The 17,636-nt window shown below is 44.6% G+C and overlaps 1 pseudogene; it reads left to right on the forward strand.

Annotated features, from left to right (window-relative positions):
• LOC103597279 overlaps window positions 1-17,636 on the forward strand; it is a 149,541-nt pseudogene that overhangs the window by 43,202 nt on the left and 88,703 nt on the right.

Genomic DNA, 17,636 nt, shown 5'->3' on the forward strand with positions numbered 1-17,636 from the left:
TCTAGCTGCTTTTGTGGCAGCCATGGTTACTGTGGTGGCTGTGGCGGGCCATCCACATGTAGGTGATATTTTTGGCATGCTCCTTGGCACTGGTGGTGTGCCTGGTTGTGGGGGGAATCTGGTCCTTGGCTCTATGCCTCCGGACTCTAGGCAGGCCCCGAGGCACTGGTGGTGTGGCTGGTTGTGGGGGGGGGGGGTCCAGTCCCTGGCTCCATGCCTTGAGTCCCTGGGTGGGCATGCCCTGGGCCCCTGGCCAGATCTCATTTAATCTCAGAGCCCCCTTCCTTTAATCTTTCTGCAACATGGAATACCTGAGGGTACTGTGAAGTGGCTCATTTTGCTAAGTATTTCATGAGCAAAGGAGCTGTGGTATTTCTCTGCTGATTCTTACAAGTCATCAATTGAGGGATACTCTCCTGGTGGCACAGGCAGCATTAATTCCAGGTACTACTGACCTGCCTTTGGCCACCAGATATGGTTAATGTGTAGGGTTAGGGGAGGGGACTCAGAGAACCTGCTACAAGTGGCCAGAGTGTGAGGCCAGACAGATGCAGAGATGGGGAGACACTGACTCTGCCACTTACAAGCTCCTTGGCCCCACATTTTCTCTTCTTGCCCCTCTTATCCTTCTCCACAGTTAGGGAGTTCCTTTAAAATATAAATCAGATCATGTCACTCCCCTGCATAAGTCATGTCATGTCAATTTGCCATTGATTTAGAATAAAATCCAAGTTCTATGAAGGCCCAGAAGTGCTTATGGCACCTGGCTCATCCTCTGCCCCCCAACATCGCCTTCCTTCACGACCTTTTGTTTGTAGCTTCATAGTCCTCATCACCACCTGAGACTATTTCCTTATTTGCTTTCCTGGTTCTTGCCTATAGTCCTTCCTGGACTGTAAACTTCATGAGGGAAGGCCATGCTTATTTTATTCCTCACTATATGCCCAGTGCCTAACACAGTTTCTAGAGATGCAGAATAAAAGAAGTAATGGCCATTCCATGATGCTTCACCTCTTTGAACCTCAGTTTTCTCATCTGTAAAACAGGAATAAATTAAAATGAATTTGTAAGGTTGCTGTGTGGTAGAAATAGAGTTATGAAAAGTGCACAACACATAGTAGACATTCAAACTGGCAGTTATTATTATTATTCAAAACTTGCAGTTCAATATAAGAAAATTTTTTTTCCAGAGCTATTTGAAAGTAAGTTGCCAGCCTGATGCCCTATCACCCCTGAATAGAGTAGAGTCTATTTCCTTCAAACAAGGATTTTCTTCTGGTAATCACAATAAAACTACTAGGATCAGGACATTAACCCTGAAACATTACTCCCATCTAATCTTCAGACCCTATTCAAGGTTCACCATTTGTCCCAGTAATGTCCCTTGTAGTAGAAGGATCCAGTTCAGAATTGGATGTTGTGTTTAGTTGTCCTGTCTCTTGAATCCTTCAGTCTGGAATGTTCCTCAGTCTTTCTTTGACTCTCATAACCTGGACACTCTTGAAGGGAACAGGCCAGTTACTTTGTAGCATGTCCCTCCATGTGGTTGTGTCTGATGCTCCCTCATGATTAGATTTAGGCCGTGCATCTTTGGAAGGAATAGCACATGAGTGGTGCCATGTACTTCTCTTTGAATCCCATCAGGTGGCGTGTGATTTGGGTTTGTCCCATGCTTTGGTTTGAATGTGTTCCCCAAAGTTCGTGTGTTGGAAACTTAATCCCCAATGTGACAGTGTTGGGAGGTGGGGCCTGAGAAGAGGTGATTAGTTTGTGAGGGCTCTGACTCATGAGTGGACTAATGTCGTTATTGTGGGAGGGGTTTGGATATGGTGAGAGTGGGTGTGTTATGAAAGCAGGTTTGACCCCTCTTACTCTCTTGCTCTCTTGTGTGCAGCCTCATCCTCCCATGTTCTGCTGTGAGATGATGCAGCAATCAGGTCCTCTCCAGATGTGGCTCATTGGTCTTGGACTTCCCAGACTCCAGAACCATGGGCCAAATAAATTTCTGTTTATTAAAAATTAACCAGCCAGTGGTATTCTGTCACAGCAGCACAAAATGGACTTAATCCCATTATTGGTGATGTTCACTTTGGTCACCTGATTAAGGGGTGTCTGCCCACAGGGGGTTTCTTTCCACTGTGAAGTTACTTCTTGTCTTTGTAGTTAGCAAGTGTTTTGGGGGGGAGGCTGTTTGAAACTATGTAAACATCCCGTTCATCATCAGAACTTTACTTTATTCCTTCATTTATTTATATCAGTATGAACTCATTCTTTGCTACTTTATTGAGTGGGTTCTAACCCATTACTATGATCATTTATTTTGATGTTCAACTTGTCTCATTTTTGGCCAGTGAGAGTGTAACAGAATCCTGAGCAATACCAACGCCATCTTGGGAAGGCACCGCTCCGTTCCCATCGTCAGACTACCCCCACTTTTGCGTGAGAAACCGTTGACGTTCTCATAGAAACAAAAACTGTTGCATAGAAACAGGAGCCATACACGTGAACTATTACGTGGGAACAGGAACCACACACAATGAAAATTCGTGTGCTTGGTTGCTCTAACAGCTCATTTTTGGCTTCTGTAACCTAGCTACCTAGCTTGCTTTGTGCACCTGGACAAACCCGTGTGCCAACGGGATGTGGTTTTTGCCTTCAAAAACCCCACAAGGGGCCGGCCCATGGCTCACTCGGGAGAGTGCGGTGTTGATAACACCAAGGCCCCGGGTTCGGATCCCATATAGGGATGGCCGGTTCGCTCACTGGCTGAGCGTGGTGCTGACAACACCAAGCCAAGGGTTAAGATCCCCTTACCGGTCATATTTAAAAAAAAAAAAAACCCACAAGACCAAGGCCTGGGGCTGTTCTCCCAAAATACCTAGGGGAGGCAGTCGCTGGCTGGCTAATAAAGACTCTGTTAAAATTCTTAATTAAGTGTTTGGATCCTTTCCTGGGCAACAACCTCACAGCAAGAGCGCCTTCAAGTTGGTTTCTGTGTCCCTTGATATGACCCCTGTGATACTGTGAGCAATCCCTTGCTTTCTGGTACAACAAGATGGTCCAGGCTCATCTTGTACTTTCCCCGAGCCTGCTCTGGCATCAGCCATTTCTCAAAAGTGCCCTGATTCAATTCAGTGGAGAAAGTCTAGAAACAAAGATCTTGGTGTTAATCATGTTTGTTGCTATTGACATATTGCTGCTCCCAGACCTTCTCAGTGCACACATCTAGGGAATGTGTGCATGTGTGTGTGTATATGTGCAGGCATACATATACACACATTTACAACTATAGGTATTTCTAGATTTTCCCCTCTATAATGTAAAGTATAGAGTCACATTTATACCTCTGATTCCAATTCATCATCATAGAATTCATTCTGGTTTTCTCCCTTTCTGTATTTGTGACCCCCTTCTCTGATGGTGAGAAATCCATTTATACTCAATATATTTAATTGTTTGGTCAGTGTAATGATTCTCCTGTTACAGCTTCCACTCTGCGGGTCTCTCATTCCTTCTGGGCTGTCCCCTCATGTGGATGTCCTTCTTGGGCCCTGATGGCAGGTATTATTGTTATTGTTGCTATTACTATCGTCCTTGGTGGGCTGGGGGGCCGTGGGGTGGATGGGGTGCTTCTTTCATTTAGGTAACTGCCCTTGTCTAGCCAAAGGAGCTAGTCCCAGTGGCTCATGTGTGCATGTATTTTTAAATATTCACAGGATGCTTTTACCCAGCCCCCTCAAGAGATCAAAGCAATTAAAAAATCCTTGATAATTGCCCAACGTTCTGAAATTGATGGCTGATTCCAAGTGCCATGTCTTTCATTCTTTCACCTCCCCCGCAGAAATCCAAGGGAGCAAAAGTAAGTAGCAACTGACACGATCCCCCACTCACTCTATAAGAGGAAAATTAGCTGCTCTAATAATCATGAATATTAATGCCTAGCCAATTTCACTCAATTAAAATGATGATCTATAATTTTGCCTCAAAGCTTTATGGAGGCCATTTCGATGACTGCTGAGTGGAGTTGGGTGCTCGTCAAAGTTTCATGGGTCTGGCTTAACTCTCTCACCCCATCACTGGCTTCCATGCAGGATGGACCCCAAGTCTTTCCCTAACCAAGTTTCTCAGGCCTTAGAGTATGCACTTCTAGTTTTAGGGCCCAGGATTTATCATTGTCATGGCAAGTTTGTGAGATTGTGCATTCATTTCCTTTTTCCTGAAGATGGCTCCCTCTGATCCACAGGGTCCCTGTGTTGTGTACCCAGTGGTCATACTTGTTCAATGAAGTTCTGCTTTTCCTATCCACAGAAAATTGGCTAACAGGGAAGCACCTCCCCAATCAGAGCCTCTTCCCTGGGAATTTGAATTGGGACTAAGAAGGACCAATGCTAGAGGGGTGCTTTTGAATAAAAATATAAAGCTCAGGGCTGTGGGCAACTATCTTATCTTCTGTCAAGTAAACTGGGCAGCCCACGTGCAGAGAGAAACACATTGAGGGGCAGATGTAGAGAAGAAACAAGGATCCCGAGGGCCTTTTGCTCACTTGTTTAGGTCTCTCCTGAGCACCGGCATGTAACCCACCCTAGGTTCCTTGAAGCACTTTTCTATCCTTATAATAAAGTCCCCATTTATTTCTAACATTAATTTTGGAAGGTTTCTTTTACCTGCATCCAGAGAGTCTCAACTCATGTAAGTTGTCAATGGACAGGTCTCTGTTTTTATTCCTGAGACCCGAGGGGACATTTCTGCCAATCTTCTCTGTTCACAGAAGTGCTGCCTTGCCAGCAGAAAGGCCCAGACTGGGCCAGGGAATGGAACATCAGTCATAGCCTCCAGCCCCCAGGTTGTATTTCTACCTGTCCGTGGACAATTCTGTAAAAAAAGAAAAAATAAGACAACATAAGATCAGTTCAGTGGAGAAAATCACTCAGAAGTTTTGGTAGTTTTGATGCCAAACTGTGGGTTGCCTGACATGTCATTTTTCAGCCAGTTGTTTGGGGGTGCTGCAGACACTACCGCTGTGGGTCAGTGGATCTATTTGCTGTTTTCTAATATTGCCTCTATCACTCTCCAGCCCCTAGCCTGCTGTGTTCTTGTTAGCACTCATCACTACCTAATATGGTAATATGTATTTGTTAGTTTATTGTTTATTGATTGTCTCCCTCAACTGGAACAGGCACCTTGTCTGTCTTGTTCACTACTGTACCCAAGTATCTAGAACAGGGCCTGGAATGTACCAGGTGGCCAACAAGTATTTGCAGAATGGATGAATGAATGAATGAATGAATGAATTTAACCCTTCTTTGGTAAGGCTTAAGGAGAGGCTCTGGCTGGTAACCAAAAACATCACAGAGGCCTGAATGTCCTTTTGTTTAACCTTTCTCCCAGTGCACAGAGGCCATTTACATGGACATATGCCTTTTTCTTGGTGTGTCCAGAGAATGTGGCTTTGAACTCAGCTTCAGATGCAGCACACCTGGGTTTGAATCTCAGCTGTGCCACATTAGCTGTGTGTCACTTGGGTAAATTACTAAACCTCTCCATACTTATTTCATCATCTTAGGATTGGGGATAATAGTTTCCATCTCATTGGGTTATTGTGTGAACTTTTAATCACACAATAGGTTGATGTGTGCACCATTGAATGTTAATTCCTTAGTCTTGTAACTGGCATATTGTACTTACTCAATAAATGTGAGTTTTTAGTATAGTTCCACTAAGGGACATCACTCTCCATTGTTGAGCAGAACTGGTTCATTCACTTGTTAGTTCATGAATTGATAAGTTAATTCAGCTAATATATATTGAGTATTTGTATGTGTTAGGTTCCTGGGATGTGAATATGGTGGTAAGACAAATTTCCATCCCAAGAGAATTTGCATCATAGACAGGAACTCTCAGAAAGATGACCCAAGGCACGATGATCTCATGGGCTCTACATGGCCACCAGCGCAGGTCCTTAGGATAGGATTTTGAGGTGGGACCCAGAGCGATGCTGCATAACTTAGAGGAATCTTGGAGTTGGGAGGTTTGTGTTTTGGTTCCAACTTGCTGTTTGGGCTTGAAAAATGTACTTCACCTCTATTAGCCAATTTTTCCACCTGAAAATGTGGGTGTGGCACTAGATCAGTTGGCCTCAATCCTTAATGTGCATCAGAATTATTTGCAGGGGTGGGGGGGAGGGATGTGTTAAAATGCACACTGCAGGACTCTGCCTTGCAGAGAGTGATTCAGTAGACGTCAGGAGTGATTCTGGTGCCGGCCCTCGGAACACACTTTGAGGAAATGTTAATTAAATGGGGATAAAAATTTCCTCTTTTTGGTGCTGGAACTTTTAAACACACCATAGTCCCCACCTTTAATACCCTGCTTTCTGGATATGGTGTAGCCACTCACCTGATTTTTTTTTCTTCCTTTTCTTCCTGGCTCAACCTTTAACTCTTTAGGGAGCTCTCCATGGTCCTGAAGTCAGTTCTAGGGTTCTGCATTTTTAATTTCCCCTGTTGGCATCTCCTTCATCTCTGTTCCTTCATAGAAAGAGATCAAATAGACTGTAGAGTCTCCTCCTCCTGCCCTGAAGTTCTTCCAGCCTTTCCTCTGCTTGGTGGAAGAAGAAAACTATGTTCTTGTTTCCACGCCAAGTTGCCAGCATGCTGGTTTCCATGACAGCAGAGAGGGAGAATGAAGGCCAGGCTCTCATCTATGGTGGGATTAAAAGTCACCCTCTTGGACAACAAACAATAATTTTAGGAGAGCCCTGGAAATTGGAGAGCATTGATTTTTGATTCATCCAGCCACAGAGTATGAGGTTCTAGGAAGGAGAAAGTATGGGGAAGGTTCTATAGGGCTTTTTTGGGGGGAAAGAGTGTGCAATAATAATATTGGCAATAGCAGTGGTAGCACCTCATAGGGCTGCCGCATTTAAAAAATCTGTGGCAGCTGCTTTAGACCTTCAATACAACCTGTAGGAGAAACTGGGACCTCAAGTGGAGAAGTGATTTGTTTGCTATTTTATGCTACCTCTTTAGTGCATGGGGCTTCTCATCACCTGACCAGGACTTCTCCAGCAGTGCCTAAGCAACAATTCTCCTCCTCATCAAAATTTACTAGTCCTTCTAATAACAATGACACACCTGAGAAGCTAGTTTTAGCTAGAGAGCAGTAGTGAATTGAAGGAATATTTCTCAGATCAAATTTACTTCTGCAGGTGGTACCCTAACCTAAGCTGGTGACTCCAGTGGATAAACAGGTAGATCAAAACTTTGCTAGATCAGAGAGGGAAAGGGTGTTTGAGTACATTTGCTTTTCCCCATTCTGCTTTCATGAAGGGCTGGTACTCACATAACCTTGGACTATTTCCATGTTCTATATATCCTCAGGATAACCCTAGGATGTAGGTACCATTATTACCCACATTTTACAGATGAAGAGTATGAGGGCCAGAGAGGCTAAGTAACTTGTCAAGGTCCACACTGCTAAGAAATGCCAGAACTGGGATTTGAACCCAGGTCACCTGCCACTCCAGAGGATATGAGTGTCAAGTTCAACTGGACAAGAGCCAGGATAAACCCCTCAAGGTACCCGGCTTGCTTGAAGGGCACTTCTGAAACTCTGCTATGGTTAAATTCAAAGTTGTTTCCTTAATTGGGAGGATTTGAAACATAGCAAGGCTTATGGTGAGAAGCAGTTTGGGTTGGGTTCATTTTGTAACAGTTGCTCAGCACAGGGTGAAATGCAGTTGGCTGGGTGTTAAATACAGAAGCCTCACAGTCACAGCAAAAAACCCCCTCAGTTTTATTCTTTGCCATTCTGGAAAGGCCTGATAGCATCTGACTTATCTCCTCATACTCCAGAGGGTTGGGTGGCAATGTCAGGTTGAGATTTTATCTTTGTAGAGATGCCAGAGGCATGAGGGGTGTAAAATCATAAGAGATTAGGAGTGTTAAGTCTTAAAGGCAAATAAAACCTTAGAAACAGTCAAGTCCAATGTATCTCAAAGTGCTATTGCATAAAACACCAGGGGTCTACAAGATGATTTAGGTGTTGTATTAATCAGGATAAGCTCATGTCTGTTGCAGTAACAAGCAAACCCAGAAATTTTTGTGGCTCAACACAACAAAGCTTAATTTCTCCTGCACAAATTCTGATGAGGGTCAATCGACTCCCCCAGTGTGGCATTCCTGCCTACTATGACCCAAGGACTCAGGCTGCTTTGATATTTGTGATGCTGCCATCTCATTGTGTAGCTTCCAGGTCATGAAGGCAGGGGAAGAGAGAGTTGGAGGGCTGCACATGTTGTGAGAAAAAATGACCACAGACACAGAATTTAAAAATCTTTGCACTATGACTGGCTTGTGTAGTTTTTGTTATTAGTTGGGTTATAAAATATAAATTTTTGTGAGATTTCAAAAATTATGTACAAACTTAAAAGATATGGCTATTGCAAGTCTGTTGAGAGGGATAAGTACTTCATAAAATAAGTAACTTGGAACAAATATTTTGTGTCAGTAAAAAACGTATTTGCTGTAAATAAGAACTGACTTATAAGAAGGAAGGAGAAGAGTATTCATCAGCTAGGGCCTTGGGACCATCCACCTCATTTGGTTGGTATGTCACAGTTAGACTTATTTATTCTTAAATGTAGTAATCCAAGATCACCTCCACGGTTTGCTTTGTGGTCAGCAGGGGAGAAGGTGCCTGGACATTCAGGTAGGGAAGATGAGGCATCATGATGTTCAGTCAAGGGAGGAAAGAGGACCTTGTAGTAAACTCCTGAAAGGCCCTTTGAAAGGGATACTGGTAGGGGCCGGCCTGTGGCTCACTCGGGAGAGTGCGGTGCTGATAGCACCAAGGCCACGGATTCGGATCCCATATAGGGATGGCCGGTTAGCTCACTAGGTGAGCGTGGTGCTGACAACACCAAGTTAAGGGTTAAGATCCCCTTACCGGTCATCTTTTAAAAAAAAACAAAAAAAGAAAGGGATATTGGTAGCATTCATTTGGAAGATGGAGCCAAAGACAGAAATAAAAACACAGGCATATACAAAGTCACACAGACACATTGAAGCAGACACACAAAGATGCAGAAATGCAGACACACATCCAAGCACACACAGGCACACCCACAAAGAGACACTGACACTCGCCTCCTCTGTGTGTGTGATTAATCTCCCCCCGGGCTAGGAGGAGAAGCTAAAAGTTCCCAGGGGTCCCCTGGGGACAATGAACTAGGACTAGAAGGTATAAATCTGGGGTTGGCAGGAGAATGGGCTCAACCACCCCCATTTCTCTCTCGCTGGTGCCCCATAAATATCTCCCGGCCCCTGCCCCACCTCCTGGCAGCAATCCTCCTTGCCATCTCTCCCGGGCTTGTTAGATTTAGGGGCTGGAGAGGTTTGTTTTCTCCCCAGTCTGGCAGAGCCTGCCTGACAGGGCAAATTTACCATCCAGGGAGTCTGCAGAATCAATACTGCTTTCTCCTTGACTGAGAGAGAAAGTGGGATTTTGGGGAAATCAGCCATGGTTGGTTGGACCCTGGCCCTTGCACCTTGTAGAGCAGGGGGAAGGGGTTTCTGTCCTAGGGTGGGGCTAACTCACTCCCCAATTCAGTGCAGATTGTGGAGCCTGTGCTATGGCCACCTGTGTAGCCCAGACCCTAGGGCCCTGGGGTCAAGAAAATCGAGGCAGAAACCATCTGGTCGACTTCTTGGAGATTTCACTCAACCTATGGAATCCCCAATGCCAGGAGGTCTCCTGTGTGGTGGTCAAAAGCATCAACTCTGCACTCAGCCTGCCTGGGTCTGAATCTCAGCTCAGCCACTCAGCAGCTCTGTGATCTTGAGCTAGTTATGGAAACTTTACAAGTCTCAGTGTTCCCATCTGTAGAATGGGAATGATAATGGTGCTCCCGTCATGGGGCTGTTGTGGACATGTGATGTGTAAAGCATTTTAGTAAAAGGCCAGACCCTGGGAAACAGAGCTCTGTAAGTGCTGGCTATTTTCCTCAGATGTATTATAATTGTCATGAGAGTCAGGTGAGAAACACAGACTCGACTAAAAGAGAAGTGTTCATAAAGATGTTACAGCTCCAAAGACCATTGGGGCCCACTCCGACATTCTAAGCTACAAACACTGACCTCAGTGGCATTGGTGGAGGGACAGGACTGCGTCAGGGCCTGCTGGCTTGTTTGGTTAGTTGACCCTTAATTCAGAGTCTGGGGCTGTGGCCGGGATGTTATTGGAGGAGCCCACAGTGGTCTCCCTTTTTCCCTTTCTCTTCCATGCCCCCACCCCTATCCTCCCTACCTTTCTTCCCAGAGGTTTATTGAGTACCTACTATGTTCTGGTTGCTTGAACAAAATAGATACTGTCCCTTCCTTGGTGGTGTCTGTATCGTACTGGGAAGACAATCAACAAATAAACAGGTGGGTGGACAAGATAATTCCAAATGGTGAGGTGTTCTCCAAAGAGCAGTGCAGGCTGATGAGATGGGAGTGACGGGGTGGGGTGGGGTTTTAGGTGGGCTTGGGGAGAGCCTCTCCAAGGATGTGACATCTGAGTTGAGACCTGAAGAAGGAGAAAGAGCTGGCTGTACAGACACCTGGAGGCTGAGAAAAGTTCACAGGGGGAGAGAGCTGGGAGTTTCAAGTTTTAGAGGGACAGAAAGAGGGAAGGAGTAAGGGAAGGGTTGCCGCAGGAGATGAGGTTGGAAATGCAGACAGATCATGTCTTGCCTCCTTGACCAGGGTGAGAAATGGAGGTTTTATTTTACATGCAGCCAGAAGTTACTCGCTGGAGGATCCAAGCTGGGGAGAGACACAGGATCTAATTTATATGTTGGAAGGAGGACTCCAGCTGGTGCATGTGAACAGCTTGTGGAGGGGCAAGCCAGGAGAGCAGGAAGGAGGCAGCTGCAGAACCCCTGGTGCCTTGGACAGGGGGTGGCCATAGTAGATGGGAAGAACTGGATCGTTGACAAATTTTGGAGGAAGAGCTAACAGGACTCGCTGCCAAATTGGATTGGATTGGGGTAACAGTGACAAATTTGAACTTGTCTGTTTCAATTTAGGTCCAACTCTGTTTTAATTAACTTTCCTGTGATGATTAGTATCACTGCTCCTCAGATTCCTGGGAGAGCAGGTGGAATGAGATGCAATGGAGACTCAATCCTCCCTTGACTCAGAATGAAGTGGTGTCAGGGACCTGGGTTGTGGCCTTTTCTCTGCTACTAACTTGTTAAATGATGTTGTCTAAATCACATCCCCCAGCCAGGCCCCAGTGTCTTCACTGTGAAATGTTCATGATTATAGTGTTGTAGCAGAAGGAAGCTCTGAAAATAACTGGAGACAAAGCATCATGACTGTTCAGAGGATAGAAAGTAGTAAAACAGAAGTGCGTGGGGTAGGGCTGTATCAGGAAGTGTCCGGCTCTGTGCTGGCTGGTCCCCTTCCCTTCCCTCTGTTCTCTCACTGCGGTTCTGGGGACCCTTTTCTCCTCTGCCAGATGGTACTGAAACAGAGCGATGAATGAAAACATGCAGATGCATTCTGCCCACCCCCATGCCCAGTCTCAAAGAATTGATGAGACTGGAGTTGGGGAAAGAGGAGGATGATTTGGAGAGCTGTTCTGGGCCTGGAAGGATGGTATGGAGGTCACTGGGAGGAGGGGTGGGGGTGGGGAGGGAGGATGGGGACGGTTTCTATCAGGAACACCAGGAAGAGGAGGGGCAGGAACTGGGTTGAGAGCTGTCCTGGAGGGACCTACCTTCTGACCCATCATTTGTGAACAACCCACCATCCAACCATCCTGGCAATTCTCCAGCCTCATGAAGAGAGGGTGGGGGGGGGGTTGGACACCTTGTGGAGAGAGGAAAGAAGGGATAATCTTGTTCCCTAATGAGGGAGAACCAACCAGAACTACTGGGAAGTTTCCCATGAGCTGGGGCAGTGAGGGACCCTCTGTCACTGTTAGGTGTCTACACCTGGGGACCCCGCAATTCCACCTGCGTAGTTTTTTCTTTGGTCACTCATGAAAGCACGACTATGTCCAAAGATATTTAATGAGTCTACCTCACGTCTGGAGATGTCCTAACTGCCTATCAGTCTGGGACTTGTCAGATAAATTGTAGCACATACACACCATGGAATATCATGCAGCTATGCAATGGTTAAACATTGCATTCACAGACAAGCTCAGTCTGTGTCACCCTAATGGAAGGTCCTTAATACATAATGAAGTGAAAAAAGATGAGTTGTAGAATCATGTGTATAGTACAATTCTGTTTTTTCTCTTGTAAGGAAAAAAAAGACATGGAAAGGGAACTCTCTGACCACCTGTTACTGTTAACATTGGTAACTTCATGGGGTAGAGTTGGAAAATGGAGTGGGGAGATTATCAACATTTTCTTTATACTTTGTTACTTAACATATTACAGTGCATGTGTTACTTTCATAACTAATAAAAATATAATGCACATTAAAAAATGTCTTAGGTGTCCTCAGATACATCCAAGCTCAAAAGAATCTTGTATCTGAGCCTCAGACCCTGGCTCCTGGTAAGTATTTGAAAAAATGTTGGATGGATGATCAGAAGAGGAAGAGTGAAATGTTTGGCTCAGTATCTCACTTCTTGGATGGTTTGTAAAACTTTAATAAAACAGGAGCCTTGAGGCAGTCAGTCATTAATGAATAACTCTTCCTCAGAGGTCTGGATTGGATAGAAAACAGTCCCATCACCCAACCGAGCTCCTCGTCAAACAGGGTCCCTGCTCCAGCTGGTCCAAGTCAAGGCTCATCTTCTAACCAACGGCTTGGAGATGAGTGATGGCCGTTTCCTCATGTAACCCTCTCTCTGTGTGCTTGACAGTCCCACCGCTACAGGGAGAGAGGGATGGGTGAGCAACTTCTCTGGTGCTGTTGTGATGTTCAGCCCCAACAGCTGTGACAGGGAAGAGTGATGTCACCCTTGATGGGGCATCTGAAAAACTTAGTAGAGCAGTTCACTACTGATGAAACCTCTTATAGACAGCTTCCCTTTTCCTTTCAGTAAACAGGTTGCTCACTAGTCTTCAGCAGCTCTGACCTCACCTCCAGTGTGGGTGCTGTGATGGTGGGGCGGGTGGAGGGTCGGGACCTTTCCCCCTCCCACTCCTTGTCTAGTATCCTCCTTCCCACTTTCAGCACAGGGAGCCCTCATGTGCCACCAGGCTCCACGCTGGCCTAGACTTTTCCCTGTCCCATTCCCTGTCTGTCTGTGTCTCCCTGAGCCAGGTGGACTCCCTGCTCTCTGACGTGATAGTCCATTTTCTGATTCCCTTGTTCAGGTTTCTATGTCACAGGTGATGAGAGACCTATCACCTGTGTGTTATTCCTCTTACACATTGTAACAGGAGTCCCTGTGAATGCAATGTTTAACCAGTGGCTCTAATGGAGAATCTTTAGGTATTCTGATAGATCAAGGGATAGAATACTGTAGGGCTAGGTAGCAGTTCCTGTTGTTAAATAACATTTCCCCCCTATTTATAAAAGTGGTGTTTACTTAGTGCATAACACTTGGAAAACACAGAAAAGCACAAAGAAAATGAAATAAACTCCTCTATGATTCCTTTAGTCAAAATCACCACTTGCAGCGTGTGGTGCGCGCGCACGCGCACACACACACACACACACACGCACACACACACACACACAGTGTAAGTATATACAGTAGTCCCCCTTATCCAGTGGAGATATGTTTCAAGACTCCCAGGGGATGTCTGAAACTGCAGATAATATCTAACCATATATATATACTATGTTTTTCAATCTGATAACCAAGACGGCTGCTAAGTGACTAATAGGCAGGTAGTGTAGACAGCGTGGATATGCTACACACAGGGAAGATTCACATCCCAGGTGGGATGGAGCAGGATGGTGTGAGATTCATGATGCTACTCCAAATGGCACACAATTGAAAACCTAAAATGGTTCATTTAAAAATTTTTTCATTTAATATTTTCAGACTGGTTGACTGGCAATAACTGAAACTTGCAGAAAGTGAAAATGTGGATAAGGGGGGACTACCATATTTACGAAAAAGTAGTATACTTTGCATATTCTTCTGTACCCAGTTCTTTTCATGTAGCAATATATTGTGAATGTACTCCTATAACAATAAATACTCATCTATACCATTATTATTTTTCCAAATGGAAAGATTTCAAATAATACAAAACATAAAAAAAGGTCCCCTATTATTACAATCCTCAGGGATAATGATTATCACTTTAAAAAATATTTTCCAGGCTTTTTTGTTCTGTGCATATGCATGCTAGGATGTAATACCTGCAGTGTCTTGGTGTGGTTTATACAACCCTGTGTCCTCAGCACTGAGAAGAATGTCTGGAATGTAGTAGGTGCTCAGTAAATATTGTCAAATGAATGATACAATATAAATGCATATTTAATAGGGTTCCAGGATCATAGTCCACTTTCACTTTTTTTTCTCCAAAGCTTGGGAAACTCTCTTTTAATATATTACATGCATTTTCTGCTTTCTGGGAAAGAAGCTAGAGTTTGCCTTTGAGGAAGGCTATCCCTTGATGCTGAGCAGAAAATAAGCAAAATGTCTGTCCACAATTCTCAAGGAGGCCGAAGTGCTGAAGCTGCAGATGGAGCTGTTAAGTATTCTGAAGAGAACCTAATTCAAACTGTGCATGTTAGCAGAACGTGCCCCTGCAGGGCTGGAGAAAAATCTGTTTCCAGACTTGGAGTTAGGACTGAATGCACTTGTTTGCTCTTGGGAGACGAAGTGTGTATTCTCATCCAAGCATTTGCTCACTGGAGTTGGAGACTGAGGACCAGATGGTGGCAGGAGCAATATGTAGACTTGACCTTCCCCTCACCCGAGGCTGGAGGCCAGGGGCAAGTTTGGTAAGGAGTACCCTGTTCTCCAATATTGGGTCTCCATCCCAGTGGTAATGTACAAGATCCAGTAAGCTGTCACCTTTTGCAGACTGATGGAGATGCAAAAGATTACTCAGAGCCCATGTATTCAGATCAAAGAGAAGCCTGAAGGGACTGCACCAAGGAAAACTCCTTCAAGGGAGAAGAGCCCAGACACAGCCCTGAGTCAGTTTTTGTTTCAGTTTTTATTGTAAGGAGAAGAAAGATACAGAAGAAAACAGGTGGTTAATCAATCATAGTGAAAACATAAACGAACTGGCTACGTGAGGATCTTCATTAAAGCAGGTGTAACTTAAAGTAGTTCAAGCAATTTATCATCAAAAGGAGTCATAAAACTAAGCTATGTGAGGTTCAAAAAGAAACAATGAGATAATCACCAAAGTGCCTAACTCCCCAAGAAACTCAAAGAAACAGCTTAAGGCAGAATGTGGAACATCCCCCAAACACTAACTAGCAGGATATCCTTGAAGGTTTTAGCTCACATACTTTCCCAGCATCTAGGTTTGGCTGCACCAAGGGCAACTGCCCCCAGAGCAATCACTTTTTGCTCTGCTTCAATTCTCTTATCTACATCAAAGGCTTTAGTCCTGTGAAAGTTTTCTGGTTTTTCTTCATCTTAGCATTTCTACGTGTTTTCCTATAGGGTTGGGCTTTGATCCCCTAAACTAGAGGCTTTGGCCTCCTAAACTACAGGACTTTGGTCATCTAAACTACAGGCTTTGGCCTTCTACATTAAGGACTTTGGTCCTGTGAAATACATGTGTTTTATTTCCATCTCATTAATAACTTCTTAGTCAATGTCCTCCGCAGTANTCACCAAAGTGCCTAACTCCCCAAGAAACTCAAAGAAACAGCTTAAGGCAGAATGTGGAACGTCCCCCAAACACTAACTAGCAGGATATCCTTGAAGATTTTAGCTCACATACTTTCCCAGCATCTAGGTTTGGCTGCACCAAGGGCAACTGCCCCCAGAGCAATCAATCACTTTTTGCTCTGCTTCAATTCTCTTATCTACATCAAAGGCTTTAGTCCTGAGAAAGTTTTCTGGTTTTTCTTCATCTTAGCATTTCTACGTGTTTTCCTAAAGGGTTGGGCTTTGATCCCCTAAACTAGAGGCTTTGGCCTCCTAAACTACAGGACTTTGGTCGTCTAAACTACAGGCTTTGTCCTTCTAAGCTACAGGATTTGGTCTAAACTAAGGACTTTGGTCCTCTAAACTACAGGCTCTGGCCTTCTACATTAAGGACTTTGGTCCTGCGAAATACATGTGTTTTATTTCCATCTCATTAATAACTTCTTAGTCAATGTCCTCCGCAGTAAGCAGACCTGGAAATGTGCTGCTGGCTTATGTGGTTGTCTCGCTTGGGTTATAGGGCTCATTGCAGGTGATTATAGGATTTCCCCTGGAGGAGAGATGGTCCCATGGTGCTCTAGGAGGTGTTGTTCTACTGGGCAGAAAGTCTCATTCCCTATCTCTCTTGGTTTGGAGGAGCTGGGTGGGAACTTGGAGGAGTGGAGACCCTCAGAGCATCCTCAGTGCTGGGTGAGAAGCCCTCTGCCATAGTGGAAGTGCTTCGGCAGGAAGTTTCGAGTAAAGAGCTAGGAAGTTGGACTATAGCAAATTTTCTTAACAATAGTTGCAAATTAATCTCCATGGTGCTAAATATCACTCCTCTTATCCTGTTGTCTGGAGTAGCACCTCACAGGCTGAGGACCTGTCAACACTCTAAATGCAAATGCCCTTTGGTCCAGAAATACCACTTCTAGGAATTCCATCTAAAGGAATACTGGTGTGCTGGACAAAGAGGCATGTAGAGACACTCTTTAGTGCATTGTTTTTTATAACATAAAACTGGAAATAAGCTAAGTGTCCACCAAGTGGGGATTATTAGATAAACCTTGGTACGTTCTCACTAGAGTGAGGCAGGTAATACACACTGAAATGGTAGCTTCTCTGACACATATTGTTGGGGAACCATACGTGGAGAATGATCCTATTCATGCAAGGAAAAAATCCAATGTAAAAATACGTTCCTATGTGTATGTAAATTTACAGAAAAATTCTGTGAGTATGCCCACTTAAATAATAACTACGGCTACTTCTAGGGAGGGCAGTGGAATTATGTGTGTGGAGTATAGGTGAATAACAATGATGGTAATTAAAATAATAGGCGACATTTGTTGAATGCTCACTGCGGACCAGGCACTGTTGAAGGGTTTTACTTGAATTAACTTGCTCCATCCTATTAATCACCCTGTGAGTTGTGATTGTAATGTCAATTTTACAAATGGGGAAACAAAGGCATAAGCCTAGGAGTTGCCATATACAAGGAATACAATAGGATAGTATAATAGTGCCAGGGGACAGCCATGAGATGAGGCAAACGTGCCTGATTTTAGCAAGAGGTGGAGTGAGGATTTGAACCACTTTGCTACTGCTTCTGCTTTCTCCCCCTTTAAGACTAATTTTTATGATGAGATTATTTTCATGTATTATGTGTGAAACAGACAAACAAACAAACGACTACAGCCTGATCTCCCTTGGACATTTGTGACGGTCTGAGTCCCCATTGGGGTGAATTTGGCCAGGGGAACAGCATCCTGCCTTCTGGGCTGGGGGTAGGATCTGCCCTAGCAGAGCACAGGGATAGGACAGCAGGATGACGAGGCCAAGAGGACCTGTTGGCACATTCC

This window comes from Galeopterus variegatus, unplaced genomic scaffold (genome assembly GCF_000696425.1).
Source record: "Galeopterus variegatus unplaced genomic scaffold, G_variegatus-3.0.2 Scaffold2261, whole genome shotgun sequence".
In the NCBI taxonomy this organism is placed as follows: Eukaryota; Metazoa; Chordata; class Mammalia; order Dermoptera; family Cynocephalidae; genus Galeopterus; species Galeopterus variegatus.